The sequence below is a fragment of the Parasteatoda tepidariorum genome, chromosome 4 (genome assembly GCF_982258835.1).
Source record: "Parasteatoda tepidariorum strain Cologne lab strain chromosome 4, Ptep-v5.0, whole genome shotgun sequence".
NCBI classification, from domain to species: domain Eukaryota; kingdom Metazoa; phylum Arthropoda; class Arachnida; order Araneae; family Theridiidae; genus Parasteatoda; species Parasteatoda tepidariorum.
In genome coordinates, this window is record NC_141758.1 from 101,201,073 (window position 1) to 101,216,905 (window position 15,833).

Here is a 15,833-nt window from a genome sequence, read left to right on the forward strand (position 1 = left end):
ACGATATCCAAAATTTTGACAAAAAACGTGTGATATTTAAACCATGTTAGCATAAATCCCGATGATTAATTTTCAATATGAATCAATAAATTTTCAATGATGATTAATCAATATGAATCACATAAATATAAATCGCATGCATGATTTTAAAATTGTGTGAATGAGTATTGCAATATTTGATTTTGAATTGAAAGAATATGAATCCCGATATGTGGTTTTTAAATCACGTGAATATGAAACTCTATATAGAATTTAAAAAATGCGAAAATACAAATCATGATGCATAATTTTTAAATCTCGTAAATACCAATCACAATGTCTAATTATGAAATAACGTATAAATGCGAAAATCGCTGTTTGATATTACAACCACATAAACAAATCACGACTTTGGATTTTAAACTCCAATACTTGAATACGAATCGCTACATAAGGTTTTAAAAACTAGTAAATATAAATCGCGATATTGGATTTTTAAATCTTGTAAATAAGAATCGCAATGTACGATATTTAAATCGCGAAAAAAAAAACGAAACTTTAAGAGAATCGGATTTTTTGATAAAAAGGCTGAAATTCGAGGGACAAAAGAGAAAAAAAGTGGAAAAATCTCATCCCTGAATAATAAAAATTGAGTTGATAATTATTTAAAAATATTTCACAATAAAACATTTATAAGTTTCCAAATTCGTGTAACAAAATTTGAGAATCTAATCTAATCTTAAAATTATTTGAAACTTATTACATTTTGTACCGCATAAAACAGGAAAAAAATTATTTGGTTATAAAATATGAGAATTAATTTATAAATAACAATATGTTAAAACTTCTCTATAATATTCCAATATTAAAAATATTGTTTATTCAGTGTTCATTCTAGGCAATATTTTAAAACAAAAAACTATTTTATATAGAACACTAAAAAAAGTATGTAGTTTTTTAAGGCATAATTTTTTTTAAAAAAAACTTATTTATAATAATCACTGCTCAATTTAATTACTTTAAACTTAAAGACGGTTTCTTAACTGTATGAATTCAAAATAATTTACATTTCAAATTATATGAGATAAAAATATCGTTAAATTTAAAATAGTTTCTTTTGAACAATGAATCTTATGAAAGTTTTCACTAATATTATTTTAAAAACTACTTCATAATATTTAGTGTTCTGTATAAATAATATTTAAAATATTTTGTATTAAGCCCTCATCAAATAACATAAAGAAGTTTCTTCTAATATTATTTCTAACTACCTTTTTTAAAACATTAAAAGTTCATAAAAACTACTTTAAATTTAAGGACAATTTTTAAATCTATAAATTATAAAAAAATAAAAAGTGTTTTATAATTTAATATACTTTATATTGAACACTGAATATTATAAAAAGTTTCTACTAACATTATTTCTGAAACATTATTCATATTTTAGTATACAAAATGTACAATATTTAAAAAATATTTTCGATTGAACACTATATATTACCAAAATGTTTCTTTTAATATAGTTTCTAAAACTTTTTATAATATCGATTGCAAGATATAAACAATATTTAACATTTTATTTTGCATCGAGCAACAAAATTAATAATATGAAGAAGTTTTATTCTAATATTATTTCTGAAAACTTATCATATCCAGTGTTATTTGGTTACAAAAAAAATTTTTTTTCTGCTATTTAAATTTAAAATACCCACAAGTTATATTTTAAACTTAACGAGCTAAAAAGCGATTTCATATTTATTAATATCATGCATGCACTTAATTGTAATAAATGTAACTTCATTACTTTCATATAATGTAAACATATAATTTTTTTATTTCTATTAAAAGTTGTAATAAAAAGTCTAAAGTAAAAAAGCAACATATTTGCATTCCGAATATTTTATTAAAATGATTACCTATTCTGCAAATACAAATAAACAAAATCCTCTATACAAACTGTATGATTTAAAACAAATTTTAAATAAATTTAATAAATACAATTTACAAAAAATTCCGAATTTACAAAATTACAAAAATTTGTATTCCGAATATTTAATAAAAATTATTACTTATTCTGTAAATACAAATAAATAAAATCCTCAATCCAAACTATATAATCTAGAACAAGTTTTAAATAAATATAATAAATATAATTTACGAAAAATTCCGAATTTACAAAAATTTTATTAAAATTACAAAAATTTGCATTCCGAATATTTAATAAAAATGATTACCTATTCTGTAAATACAAATAAACAAAATCCTCTATCCAAACTGTATAATCTAGAAAAAATTTTAAATAAATATAATTTTCAAAATAACACATTTCAAAAGAGATTTACCAATATATTTATCCAAAATGCAGGTAAAGATTCTCTGAACTCGGCCAGCGCATCTTTCGCCGGCTATAATTTGAATGAAATGCCGCTGCGGGATTTTTATTTTCCGCGCAACCAAGCAAAAGTCTATCGTACAACCGAACAACGCGAATCACTTGGTGAAGATGGCTAACCGATGCCATTGGCTGAGTTGCTTGGCGCGTATTTCGGTACGGATCGATCGAGTCGGCGCAGATCCACACACGGAGTCCGCATTCCGGTCAACTCGATCGCTCTTTTTACGAATTCGTCGACAGTTCAGTTTTCCTTTGTGATGTCACTTCCGTAAAATTCGTTCACTTTTTCTTCAGTCTGTCGGAAAAATCTTCCGCATTATCCCAAACGATTTCCAACTAAGGACTGGCAAAAATCGTTTGCTCTTTTTCTTTGGTCTCTTTGAAAGAAAGGGTTTTCACGCTTTAATCCTCTTAGGGAAAAAGAATTTAAAAAAAAATTCTAGTGCGTTATTTTTTTTAAATGCTTTAATATAGTCTGAAAAAAAAAAAAAAACAATATTTTCAGCAAATGAGCTTATATTCAAATTCTATGCAGAAAAATGCTCTTGTATTAAAACTGATTTTTCAAATAAATTAAAATCTGTGTATTAAAAGGTGATTTATTAAAATTGATTTTATAGTAATGATAAAAATTGAACGAGTTAATGTAAATTTTGTCAGAAATCGTTTGCTTCTTTTCTTTGGTCTCTTTGAAAGAAAGGGTTTTCACGCTTTAATCCTGTTAGGGATAAAGAATTTTAAAACAAATTCTCGTGCGTTATTTTTCTTAAATGCTTTAATATAGTCTGAAAGAAGAAGAAAACTATACTTTCAGCAAATGAGCTTATATTCAAATTCTATGCTGAAAAATTTTTTGCATTAAAACTGATTTTTCAAAGAAATTAAAATCTGTGCAGTAAAAGGTGATTGATTAAAATTGATTTTATAGTAATGATAAAAATTGAATCAGTTAATGTAAGTTTTGTCAAAAATCGTTTGCTCTTTTTCTTTGGTCTGTTTAAAAGAAAGGGTTTTCACGCTTTAATCTTGTTAGGAAAAAAGAATTTTTAAAAAAATTCTCGTACGTTATTTTTCTAAATGTTTTAATATAGTCTGAAAGAAAAAAAACTATACTTTCAGCAAATGAGCTTATATTCAAATTCTATGCAGAAAAATGCTTTTGCATTAAAACTGATTTCCAAGGAAATTAAAATCTGTGCATTGATTAAAATTGATTGTATAGTAATGATAAAAATTGAATGAGTTAATGTAAATTTTGTACTTTGTAAATATTTTATTTCTTTAATAGTAAAAAAAAGGTAAATTCGTATATTATTAATTTTAAGGAAGTCACTTACGCAGCAGAAAATCCGAAATAATAAAAAGCATCATTTTTAAAGAACATTTTCTAAAGCTTGATATTCATCGTTGTATAATTTGACAATTTGATTAATTTGTCTTCGTTTTAATTTTGCTAAAAAAATTATTTTTTTAAGAAAATATTTGTTCTATATGTTGCGTGTGATTTTTTGAAAAAAACCCTCCAAAAAGCAATATTAAAAGCACAATTATATTTATAGAAATGTTCGAATGAATATTTATGTAAAAGCTGTCATTAAATTAATCTAACTAATTAAATTAATTTAAAATGTGATCCTTTTTTGATTAAATCTGCCGGTCTGCTAAAAAAAGCAGCCAAGAGAAGAGACAAAGAGTTTTCAATTAAAAGCATGCAAGTTAAATCTGTCGGGTCACAAAGTCCTCCATGTTCCAATAACAAATAAATGCTATGCCTATGCTCCCATGCAAACAAATTCCCATAACAAATGAGAGTATTGAATTAGAGATTGATCATTCTCTATTACAGATCAAAATTACGATTTGTGGGTGAATGAATGGGTCCACCCTATAAACGGGTGTGACGTATGGGTGTGGCAGAAGTCGAATTCTTGGCCAAAGATGCCGCTACTTGAGAACAAGAACAATCGCACCACTTCTGCCTTAATGGCCGACGACAACAAAATAAAAGCGTAGAAATGACTTCGCATGAATGCTAGAATGAAAATACATTTTTTAAGAATTGTTGTAATCTAAATTATTGCAAATTATCAAAATGTACAGCTAAAACTATAAATTTCAAAAAGCAATTATTGGTTGTCTATAAACCATTCAACTGAAACTGTATGTTTCATAAAGTAATTATTGGTTCTCTTGAATGGATTGGTAAGATTAAAAATGAATTAATGAAGCGAGCCTGTCCAGTATTTCCTATTATGGCTGCTCTAAACTGTGGTTAAATTATAAAGAACTAATTATAACTCTTAAATGGTTTCAAAAAAAATTTTTTTAATCAAAGACGAATTTTTTTTAATAAAAAGAAATTTTTAAATTTAAGGATATAAAAAAATATTAGTAAGGTTTGTTTGCTTAAAATAAAAAATAAAAGTTTTTCATCTACTAATTTCTTTACGAAATCTATCGTTTTAGTTGCAACTAAAAGGTATTATGATTTAACTAAAAATTATTTATTTGATTTGTTTGATAATTAAAATATAATTACTTTTAACTAAAAGATATTTATTTGAAAGATCGCTAATAATTACTTTATGAAATCTATCGTTTTACTTGCACAGTTCGTTTATTTGAAAGACAACTGATAATTGCTTTATAAATCTTTTAAGTTGAACTGATGGTTTTATTGAATGAGAACTGGTAAGTGCTTTATAAAATCTATCGATTTAGTTGCAACTAAGAGATATGACTTAACTAAAAGATATTTATTTGATTTATTTGATAATTAAAATATATTTACTTTCAACTAAAAGATATTCATTTAAAACATAGCCAATAATTACTTAGTGAAATATATCTTCTTAATTACAAAGTTTGTTTATTTGAAAGACAACTGATGATTGTTTTATAAAACATATCTTTTTAGTTGAACTGATGGTTTTATTGAATGAGAACTGGTAATTCCTTTATAAAATCTATTGATTTAGTTGCAGCTAAAAGATATGACTTAACTAAAAGATATGCTTTATGAAATATATCTTTTAAGTTGCACACTTTGCTTACTTGAAAGACAACTAATAGTTGCTTTATGAAATATATCTCTTTAGTTGCAAAATTGCTTATTGGAAAGACAACTGATAATTATTTTGTAAAACATATCTTTTTAGTTGAACTGATGGTTTTATTGAATGAGAACTGGTAACTGCTTTATGAAATCTATCGATTTAGTTGCAACTAAAAGATATGCTTTATGAAATATATCTTTTTAGTAGCACACATTGCTTTCTTGAAAGACGACTGATAGTTGCTTTATGAAATATATCTTTTTAGTTGCACACCTTGTTTATTTGAACGAAAGCTGGCAACTAGTGAGTGCCAGCAAAAAAACTAGAACTCAGGGTGCCGGTGCTTTTTACCGTAAAGTCCACTTTTACTGGAGCATGCTTTGGAATAAAAAAATCTGATATACCGTAATTTTTGCAGTAATAGTTACAGTAAAATCACTTAACCAAACTAATTAAATAAATTACAGTAATAATTGCAGTAAAACCACTGAATCAAACTAATTAAATAAATATTACTGTAAAAATTACGGTATAATATTTTATTATAAAAATGGATTTTAGGGGTTATGCACCCAAAGTACCAGTACTTTAAACCGAATTTAATCCGGAATTTTTTACAGTGTACTCAATAGGTGTCAAGCTAATCTATTACAGAGCAAAAACTAACAAACTAGAATTTGCGTCATTTAACAAAGTTCGCCTCACTGTGATCTAAAAAACAGAAACCCATCGAAAAAAATAAGGTTAAAACAAAAGTTCTATTCACTAAAAAAATTTCATCATTGGCAGTAAAAAACATTCTTTGATTAAACATATCCGCTAAAATTAACATAACTGTATAAAGAGTATGAATACAAATTTCATTTTATTCAATCATTCCTTAAATCGAATATATTCTACAATCTATTATAGAATCTATTCTATACAAATTCACTTAAATCAAATCAATTCGTTTCCGAATTACTTATCTCAAACGGTATTTTCCAGAAAGGAATTAGAACAAACATTTTCTTTTACAGTTGTCGCTGCATCAGGTATTAACAAAAATCTATTTTCTAAACCCTTTTCACGAATTCCCAAAATTGCCTATTCTCTTTTCCATCACATCAATGCAAAAAAAATCTAAACACGAAAAATTAATTCAGTTATTCATGAACTTATTTATACGAACATCGCAGTTGAAGCGAAGATGGAATGAAATCGTTTGCGAACGTCAGATGGAAAAAACGTCAGCAGCATTTAACAAGTAGCAGCCGACGACTAAACACGAAACGGCTTTTGTTCTAAGGAAAAGAACTCGACTTTTAATGGCTTCAGACTAAGTGACTACAAAAGAAATAAGAAATATTTAGAAGCTCAAGATCAGCATTTTTATTTTCTACCCCGCTTATTTTGTGTTAGAAAATTCATTCTAGAACGAAATCACAAAAACGGAATGCTCAAAAATGTTGCTTATTATTTACATGTTTTTGTAATAAAAAGGAAAGAAACGAAAATTGGGAAGCATATGAATTATTATTTTGCGTAAAACGGAATTTTGTAATTAATGATTAAGATATAAAAATGGAATAAATTAGAGAAACAAAAAATATATCGTTTTCTTATGCAAATGATATGTTTGCTTTGTCATTCATTTCAATAATATTGGTTTGTCAACAGTATTTTTTATTTTTATTATTCGATTTAAAAACTTTTTATTCTGATCCTAGATAACCTTTGATCTAATTATTGTATTTTTACAATAATTAGATCAGATAGATAATGTTTCGAAGGGAGAAGCATAATTATATTAATTAATCAGTTCAGACGATATTTTAAGTTAAGAAATCAATCACTTAGAACTTTTTCTCAGAATAAACGTAGAAGGAAGGGAGGTATTGCGAACATGGAACCAAAGTGGTCATTTTGAATAACTTTATCTGCGAGCTATGATAAATTGGCAAAACTGCGTACTCTTCCATGCGCAGTTGCATAATCATACTGCGAAAACTTAAGTAGAAATTTGTAAAACAATATTTTTAAGATGCAAAAGTAACTTTAAAGTTTTCCCTTTACAGATTCATTAATATATTTTATTTTCATAATTTCATCGAAAGTTGATATTATGTAAGAAATAATACCGTTTTTTACCTACTTTAATAACTTTTGCTCTGTTCACTTTCAATTAATCAGCACTAGGCATAAACAAACATGTTTTCGTTAGGCAATAGAAGACACATGGTAGTAGGACTAGTACACTAGTACAAGGAATTTTGGATTTACTACCAAGCATGATTGCCACATTGGCAAGTGGCATTAGAAACAACAACAAGATTATTGTAATCGTATGAAATAACGATAATCATTTAATATGCTCATATTATACTATTCATCGATATACTTTGAACACAATATCGCCATTACTATTGTCAGAAACAACGACGCATTTCGCATAAAATAATATCCCGATGATTATAGAAAACGATTTTATAGTAATCGGTAAGTCTAAATCTTTGAGGAGGCCTTTTTTTACCAATTTAAAATCACTAATTAATTTTTTAATGTTATGATTGATAAGATTAAAAAAAACAATCAAAAGAAGTTTTTCTTCAATCGTGCTACGACAATTTTATCAAATGTTAAAACAATGTTCTAAAATATTGCTATTTATCGCAAAATATCGATAATCGATGATTGTATATCGCGATTTATCTTAAAATATCGATAAATGATTACTGAATATCCCGTTATTAAAATTCCAATATCATTCAGCACTATTTCTAATGCCCTTAATAAAATACACCAAAAAGGATTGATTTGATTGAAGTTAACGATAATTGGAATAATTTATTCCTGGCTTAATTCCCTCTGCAGCGACAAATCATGATAGAACTTGAAAGAAAATCTCAATACCGTTATATGATTAGGCTTTGTTTTTTTTTCCTTCTCCTTTCAGGGGATTGAAAAGGAAAGATTTTACTATTCGAAAGGTGATGTGGTTCTTTTCTTCTTATTAGTTTCCTTTTTCTCTTCTCCATCCCAAATGATCTAACGAAAAAGAACTTCTATTCCGTAAGCAAACACTAGCGAAGAATTTTTATTTGTTTCCTCATTGGATGAAAACTTTGATTATTACTGTGGTACTAAGAAACACTTGATTTTGGTTGTGGTACTAAAAAACACTTGATTGATGTTAGCGATTGTTAAGTCTACTATTTTTTTTTTGTCTTGAAATAAACAGTACATATTTAGGTATAGCCATGGAAACACTATCGCTACTATTATTATTATCATACATTTGTGGTGTAGTGGTTAGGCTGTCTACCAGAGAGGCTCTGGGTTCAAATCCCACTTGGAATGATTAATTCTATCTCTAATTTTCTTTCCCGAAAAAAGTTGATAACTATTTAGTTCCGCACCCGGTTGTTGTTGCTAAAAAAGTTGATAATTCCGCACCCGGCTCGCACCGACCACAGTGCTGACGTAAATTATCCTCAGTTGTAGACAGAAGAATTAGAATTTCCTTGCGGTCATGCTAACCGTGGGAGTTTTTCGTGGTTTTCCTCTCCGTGTAACGCAAATGTGGATTAGTTCCATCAAAAAGTCCTCCACGAAGGCAAACTTCTCCCAATAATTGAATCAGGAGTTCCCTTGTCTTCTGGATTGGGTTCAAAACTACTGGGTGAGGAGTTGAACATTTGTAGTCGTAAACTGAAAATTTGGTCGCCCTGTTCAACTACGGTTATAAAATATAAAATGAAATATTATTATTATCACTAGTTGCATGCCTGCAATTAGTACGGGGCGAAAAAAAAAGAATCAATAAATCAGTACTGAATAACAGTACAAAATAATACAGAAAACCTTTAGACTAATACCGACACAAGTAATAAAGCTAAAATGAATCAGATATTATTTTTTTATTTGTTATTATTTGTTGCCCTTCGGCTTTACGTTTTTAGACTAAACAAAACAGGTATTAGTAGTTCATTTCATCAAAATAAAGATTAACTGCATTCAGTATCATCTGGAATACTGCTGTTTCTCAAGGCAAATCATAATAATTAACCCCACAATCGAGCTTTCTTGTGTACTTATGTATATATTTCAGGAACAGTAAAAAGACCTATTTTCTCAGTATCCATCATAAAAACGTACAGTGTTAGTGCTGCTGTAATACGCATCAAATTTACTCACGAAATATTTGGTACCCTGCAGAAGATATTATATGTAAGTGAAGTGACGTCAGCATGGCATCTCCATATAATCGGTAGATACCGTTAAGACTTTCATCAATTTTTCTGTTGATCGATCTCCTTTTTAATTAAGGATTCATGGTTTATTATACAATCAGAATGCACCGAGAAACTGTTTTAGATAATTATCTATTTATATCATATATAGAAATATGAAATCATGTTTAACAGACAATTTTTTATTTCTTCGCAACACTACATCTCCGACTACATGTTAAAATTAATATGTTTACGAACTAATAAGTTTCTAATTTCGATACTTAACTTTAAAATGAATTTTTATATTTCAGTTTAAAAAGTTGTTTTTTCAGCTGAAGTATTTTATTTTATTACATATATTTTTAAACCGTCGTTGAACAGCCGATCCAATTTTATGGGTTTACGACAACTAATGTTCAACTCCGTATCCTTGTAATTTTAAACCCAATCCAGAAGACAAGGGAACTCCTGGATCGAGTACTGGGAGAAATTTGCCTTCGTGGAGGACTTTTTGATGGATAGAGCTAACCCACATTTGCGTTACAAGGAGAGGAAGACCACGAGAACCTCCCGCGATTAGTCTGACGGCAAGAGGATTCTAACCCATGATCTGTCTACCACTGAGGATATTTTACGTCAGCACTGTGGTCGGTGCAAGCCGGATGCGGAATTCGTATCGACTGGGATTCGAACTGGCTCGCAGCATTGGAAGGCGAACGCTCTATGCTATAAACCATCACGGGTCAGATGAGGTATTTGTCTCTTTCCCATTACAGTTGGTTTTAAATAAGTAATTATTTAGAAACGCGTTTAAAAGAATTAATATAAATAAAATAAAAGCACGTGGTATCAGACGAAGTGCAAATTTTGTGACGTAGACCACGCGTGCTACCACGCAATGCACATTGAATTCATCTGGCATTGCGAATATAAATTAATTAAATATTTCGATACGCGCTATAAATTATTTTTTGATCAAATAGAGCTATAAGCTTGCAATTATCACTGTATCTTTAAAATATGTGAAATTTGATTCGAAAAAAAAAACAATGGCTAACGGAATCAGAAAATTCCATTTTGTTTTTCGCTCATCCTGCTAGAACGATTTGTCGTAGAATGTTCTAATATCGTGCTTTGAACTATCTGTATGCCAAGTTTCATAGCTTTTGCTCTGATGGTTTCGGAGACTATAAAGGATGCCCACATACCCACATAGACATTCATTTATATATAGTACATACATATAGATCAAAATATGAAATCATATTTAAAAAACAATTTTTTATCTGTACGCAACACTACTTCTCGGACTACCAGTTAAAATGCTAAAATTAAAATGTTTCCGAACTTATCAGTTTCCCTTTTCGATACTTAACTTTAAAATGATTTTTTTATTCCAGTTTAAAAAGTTTATTTTTTTACAGCTGAAGTATTTCTCTCTCTCACCATAAAAAAAATTCTTTTGAGGTAAATGGATGTTTAATACACAAATCCAAGTAGACATTTTGCATCATGTCTTTTGAGAGCAGAGTAAACTGAAGAAACCGGGAAGAAATTTTCAACTACTTTTCAAAAAATACGTTCAAGAATAAACGTAACTTCTATGGAAATGTATAGGGACGTCAACAAATAAAATTTTATCTGTGGAAATATATTAAGAAGGGAAAAGAGTCTTAAAAATACGCAGGAAATGAAAAGACTCTAAAATATTTTTTTTTTTCAGTTTTAATTCAACTTCGGCTCCTTTTTTTTTCTTTTGATTCGAATTCAAGTTTAGAAGAACACAAATTTTTCAATTTATTTTACGTAAAGGGCTTAGAAAAACCAAATATATTGCCATACATAGTAATTGAAAATCCGAATTCTCATGTTGATTTCATTCTGATTTGACTGAATGAAGAATGCAACGTGTTCTGTAATTACTACCCTTTCAGAATTCTTATAAAACTTCAATATTTTTAAAATTCTTGATAAACAAATCGAAATAGTTTGCACAACACGATCCGTATATTAAAATTTAAGCCAGAAAAACAAAACAGCTATCAGAATCACAGTTTTATTTTAATTTTATGTCAGGCATTAAACAACCAACCTTTTCAGAGGGTAGGCGGGCTTACGACTATAAATATTTAACTGCGTAGCCATGTAATGCTGACAACATTTCAAAAGACAATGGAATTAAATTAAGCATTAGAATCAACTAGCTCTCGTGGAGGACTTTTTGATAAAACTAGCCCGCATTTGCGTTACATGGAGAGGAAAACCACGAAAACCTCCCATTATTAACTCGATGGTAAGGTAACCTAATTACCACAGAGAACATTCTAAGTCAGCATTATGTTAGGTGCGATGTGAGTTTTGAGTCAGAATCAACACACCATTAAAAGCATTCAAATTATGGTCACTTCATTGGGATGCTAGCACTCTATAGTGTATTGAGATATAGCGGCTCTTAATAATTTACTAATTAGGCTTTGTGGTTGGTGAAAGCCAAGAGTTATTTAGCGGGAATCTAACCCAATACCATAGAAATCTGAAACCCATGGGACTTTTTTCCCATTCAAGCAAGAGGTAGTATAATACACAAAGTATTTTGTAACGATTGCGCTTAATTAATACATATTTTCGAATTAGTTTTTTTTATTTAAATGTAGTAAAAGAACTATGCACGTTAGGGTCTGGCATTAACTTCAAACTTTCACCGATCATTATTGAGGTCAATAAGAGTAAAGAAGGGATTAAAATTATGTAAAACTCGTTTTTTTTAATTTAAAAATCAAAGGCGGTTTTAACGCTAGATTGCCTAAGGAAGTCATTTTGACTGCTTTTAATTTCAATTAGAAAAACAATGATGTATGCAATGACACGATTTCTTTGAATTTTGTGATAACATATAATTTTTTTTATTGTTAATATTTACTAATAACTTGTTACATAACTGTAAATAATATAAAAATTTTTAAAAATTAATTGTAAACAAATTGACGCATTTGTAATCAAGTCATTTTGACTGCCTTTCGGCAATATAGGTATATACTAATTTTCCGTCTTTCTAGTGTTAAATAAAAGCCGAACACATGTTAGCCCCATGATATTTAATGATTTTAATAATCTGTTCGCTTTAATCGACTTAGGTAATTATTGGTAAGAGTTTAACGCTTTTTTCTCTCTTAAGTATCAATTTATAACCCTAAATGAATTTAATTTTTTTACTTCCTTGGAATTAAGAAAGGTTAATTGGAAAAACATCAGTATTTATTAATCGGCTTGACACTATTTAAGTCAAATGCAGAAAACCAAATGCAGTAGCCCTTTGGGGGCTTATTTTAATAAGCATAAAAGATATCTGGCAAATTAGAAAACAGAGGGGGATTTTTCAATTTCCCTAACATACTGAAAAACGCCTACCTAGCTATAGATACCTAGATTAGCTACCTAGATTTAGATACCTAGATCAGCTACCTAGATTATAACTACTTGAGTTAGCTGTCTAGGTTTCAGCTTCTTAGATATAGATACCTAGATTTCGATGTCTAGATTTGTTACCTAGATTTTAGCTACCTAGAGATAGAAACCTAGATTGACTTATCGATAACTGGAATTTTTTTTGTCCTTACACTACAACCCAGAGCCGCCCACACAAGCTTTTATCATGCCTAGGAGTATAGACTCAAACGCGTTGATTTTAATACAAATATTGGATATCCAGAGTTATGAACACATATTTTTTTATTATTTCATAACCGGTGTTAGACAGTCGACCAATTTATGAGTTTACGACCATCAGTGTCCGACTCCGTAGGCTTGAAGTTTACCGCCCAACCCAGAAGACAAGGGAACTTCCTGGATCAAGCATTGGGACAAACTAGTCTTTGTGGAGGACTTTTTGGAGGAACTATTTTGCATTTGCGTTACATCGAGTGGAAAACCAACATAACCTTCAACTGTTAGCCCGATGGCAAGGGGATTCTGACCATGATCCGTCTACGACTGAGGATATTTTCAACCGTTTCGGGCTCTCAACGATAGGGGACAGTAAACGTAGAGGTTGTTTCAACTTCCGGTAGAAGATTCGATTGTATTGATTTTTTATTTTTGTTTACATCATCTTTCGACTTTTTTTTTAAACATAATTATTTGTTTCGGTGACGAAATATTTAGTAGAAAGTAGCGACAGTTGTTCCGCTTTTAGGTGCACCAAAACCTTAATTTGTTGTTTCAAATTCCCTATAGACAAAAAAAAAGAAGAAAAAAAAGAAAGAATTACGTTCTGCCATGATATCAGGAACGCGATGATGGTTTTTTTTTTGGGGGGGGGGGGAAATTGATGGTGAAAAATATTCCCAATATTACCATTTCGACATGCAACGTTATAGATAATAAATCGATAGTATAATTTTCGATAATTATAGGCATCAATAATGTTTACGATATTTTCGTAAATCGACATATATTACCATAGGGCTGGGATAACCTGGTTGGTTGAGCACTGGGTCCTTGTCCAAGTGGTCGTGGATTCAATCCCCACCGGCCGAAGACTCACCGTGTAATAAATGATGACTGAAGCACGTTAAATCTGTCGAGTCACAAAGTCTTCCATGTTTCCATAACAAATCATACCTCTGTGAGTACTGATCCAGGAGTTTCCTTGTCTTCTGGATTGGTTCGAAATTACAAGGCTACGGAGTTGAACATTAGTAGTCGTAAATCCAAAATTGGGTCGGCTTTTCAACAACGGTTATAAAATAAAATTTATTACCATAAATGATGGTTAAAAAATCATGATATTATCATGTGAATTATTGGTTATTCTTGATCTGTGTAAACCAGAATCGGGCATTGTTTTGAAGTTTTAAAGAACTTGACTTTATGATCTTTATTACCGATAAATACCAAATATTGTTTTTTTCTCGTATTTTCAACTTATACGCTAATTAATACTTGATTTACATTACATAATTTGGCATACGCTAAAAATTCTTTCCCTAATCAAAGACCTTTATACTTTTTTTAAAAATTTTTAATAATAGCTAAAAACTTAATTATCAAGAAGCTATCGTTAAGCCAAATCATTTGACTAACTTATTTATGCGATTTATTATTCCAGGAGCAATTGACATTACTTTCCTACAATGCATCCATAAACTGCAAATTAAATAACGGGAAACTCTCGACCCAGAATCACAAATTTTAAACGACAGTCAGAAAAGCCTCGGAACCAAATCTCAGTAGGAAAGATGCTTCATTTGCGTACCGTATCGTTTATTTAATGAAACGTGCGTGTAAAATGTACGGCTAGATTGCTATTTCCCAAATCTCCTGATATTGGCAGAAACGGGTGAGCAGATTTGGCTCAACTAAATCCCACCTCGCCAACCTCATTGCAGAACTTTCACGAAATTTACCCGAATATTTCCATGTGATGAGATAAACTACTGTATTCCCAAATGCTATTTAAATGAGATATTACGTCTTATTCAATACCGGTAAATTTTTGTCTGCGTTTATCTTCTTAATTTTACTTTATGTATTTTGATTTTATGTAGTTTGATATTTTTAATATATAGCATTTTGTTAAAATGTACAACAGTTTTGGTTTTATATATATTGAGTTGTCTAAGCTACCGTCACTTCCCTTATCCGTTCTCCGGCAATCCATAAATTATCAATGAGTTACTGATAACAAGTAATAATTACACGTTTATATTGACTATGACTAATAAATGAATATATATGAATATGACTAACACCTCTTAGACGAGCGAAGGCCTCAGCAAGGATCAATTTAATAGTCCGACGTAACGAGCATGCGCAGTGGAGAAAAATAAGATAAATGTTACTACGTTCGGGATACAAAGTTGTGCAATGGGCAAAATACTAAGATGTCATTTGGACTACTAAAGAATCGAATTTCTTGTTTACGGTAACCCGTGCGCGATTTTCCAATCCGGCGACGTTTCACGACCCACTCTCTTGTTTGGCAGATCACCTCTTGGTTGTTGGAGCTATTAAACTATTGGAGCTATTAACTTACTAAAGAGTCAAATTTCTTTTTTATGGTAATTCATGAGCGATTTTACAATCCAGCGACGTTTCCCTATCCGCTCTCTTGTTTGGCAGATGGTTGTTGGAGCTACTGAACTAGTACTTGTTCAACTACTAAAGGGTCAAATTTTATTGTTTATGGTA

General features: G+C 29.8%; 1 protein-coding gene across 3 annotated transcripts in view; it reads right to left on the reverse strand.

The window, feature by feature from the left end:
* Positions 1-2,484, reverse strand: part of LOC107443134 (uncharacterized) — a 317,712-nt gene extending 315,228 nt beyond the window's left edge. For 2 of the 3 annotated variants that reach the window (XM_071181668.2, XM_071181666.2), the window contains exon 1: positions 2,322-2,484. The gene's annotated coding sequence lies outside the window, so the exon portion shown is untranslated. Of the gene's footprint in view, positions 1-2,213 lie in introns of all 3 variants that reach the window. The other variant, XM_087161827.1, reaches the window with a different exon arrangement.
* Between the last annotated feature and the right edge of the window lie 13,349 nt (positions 2,485-15,833).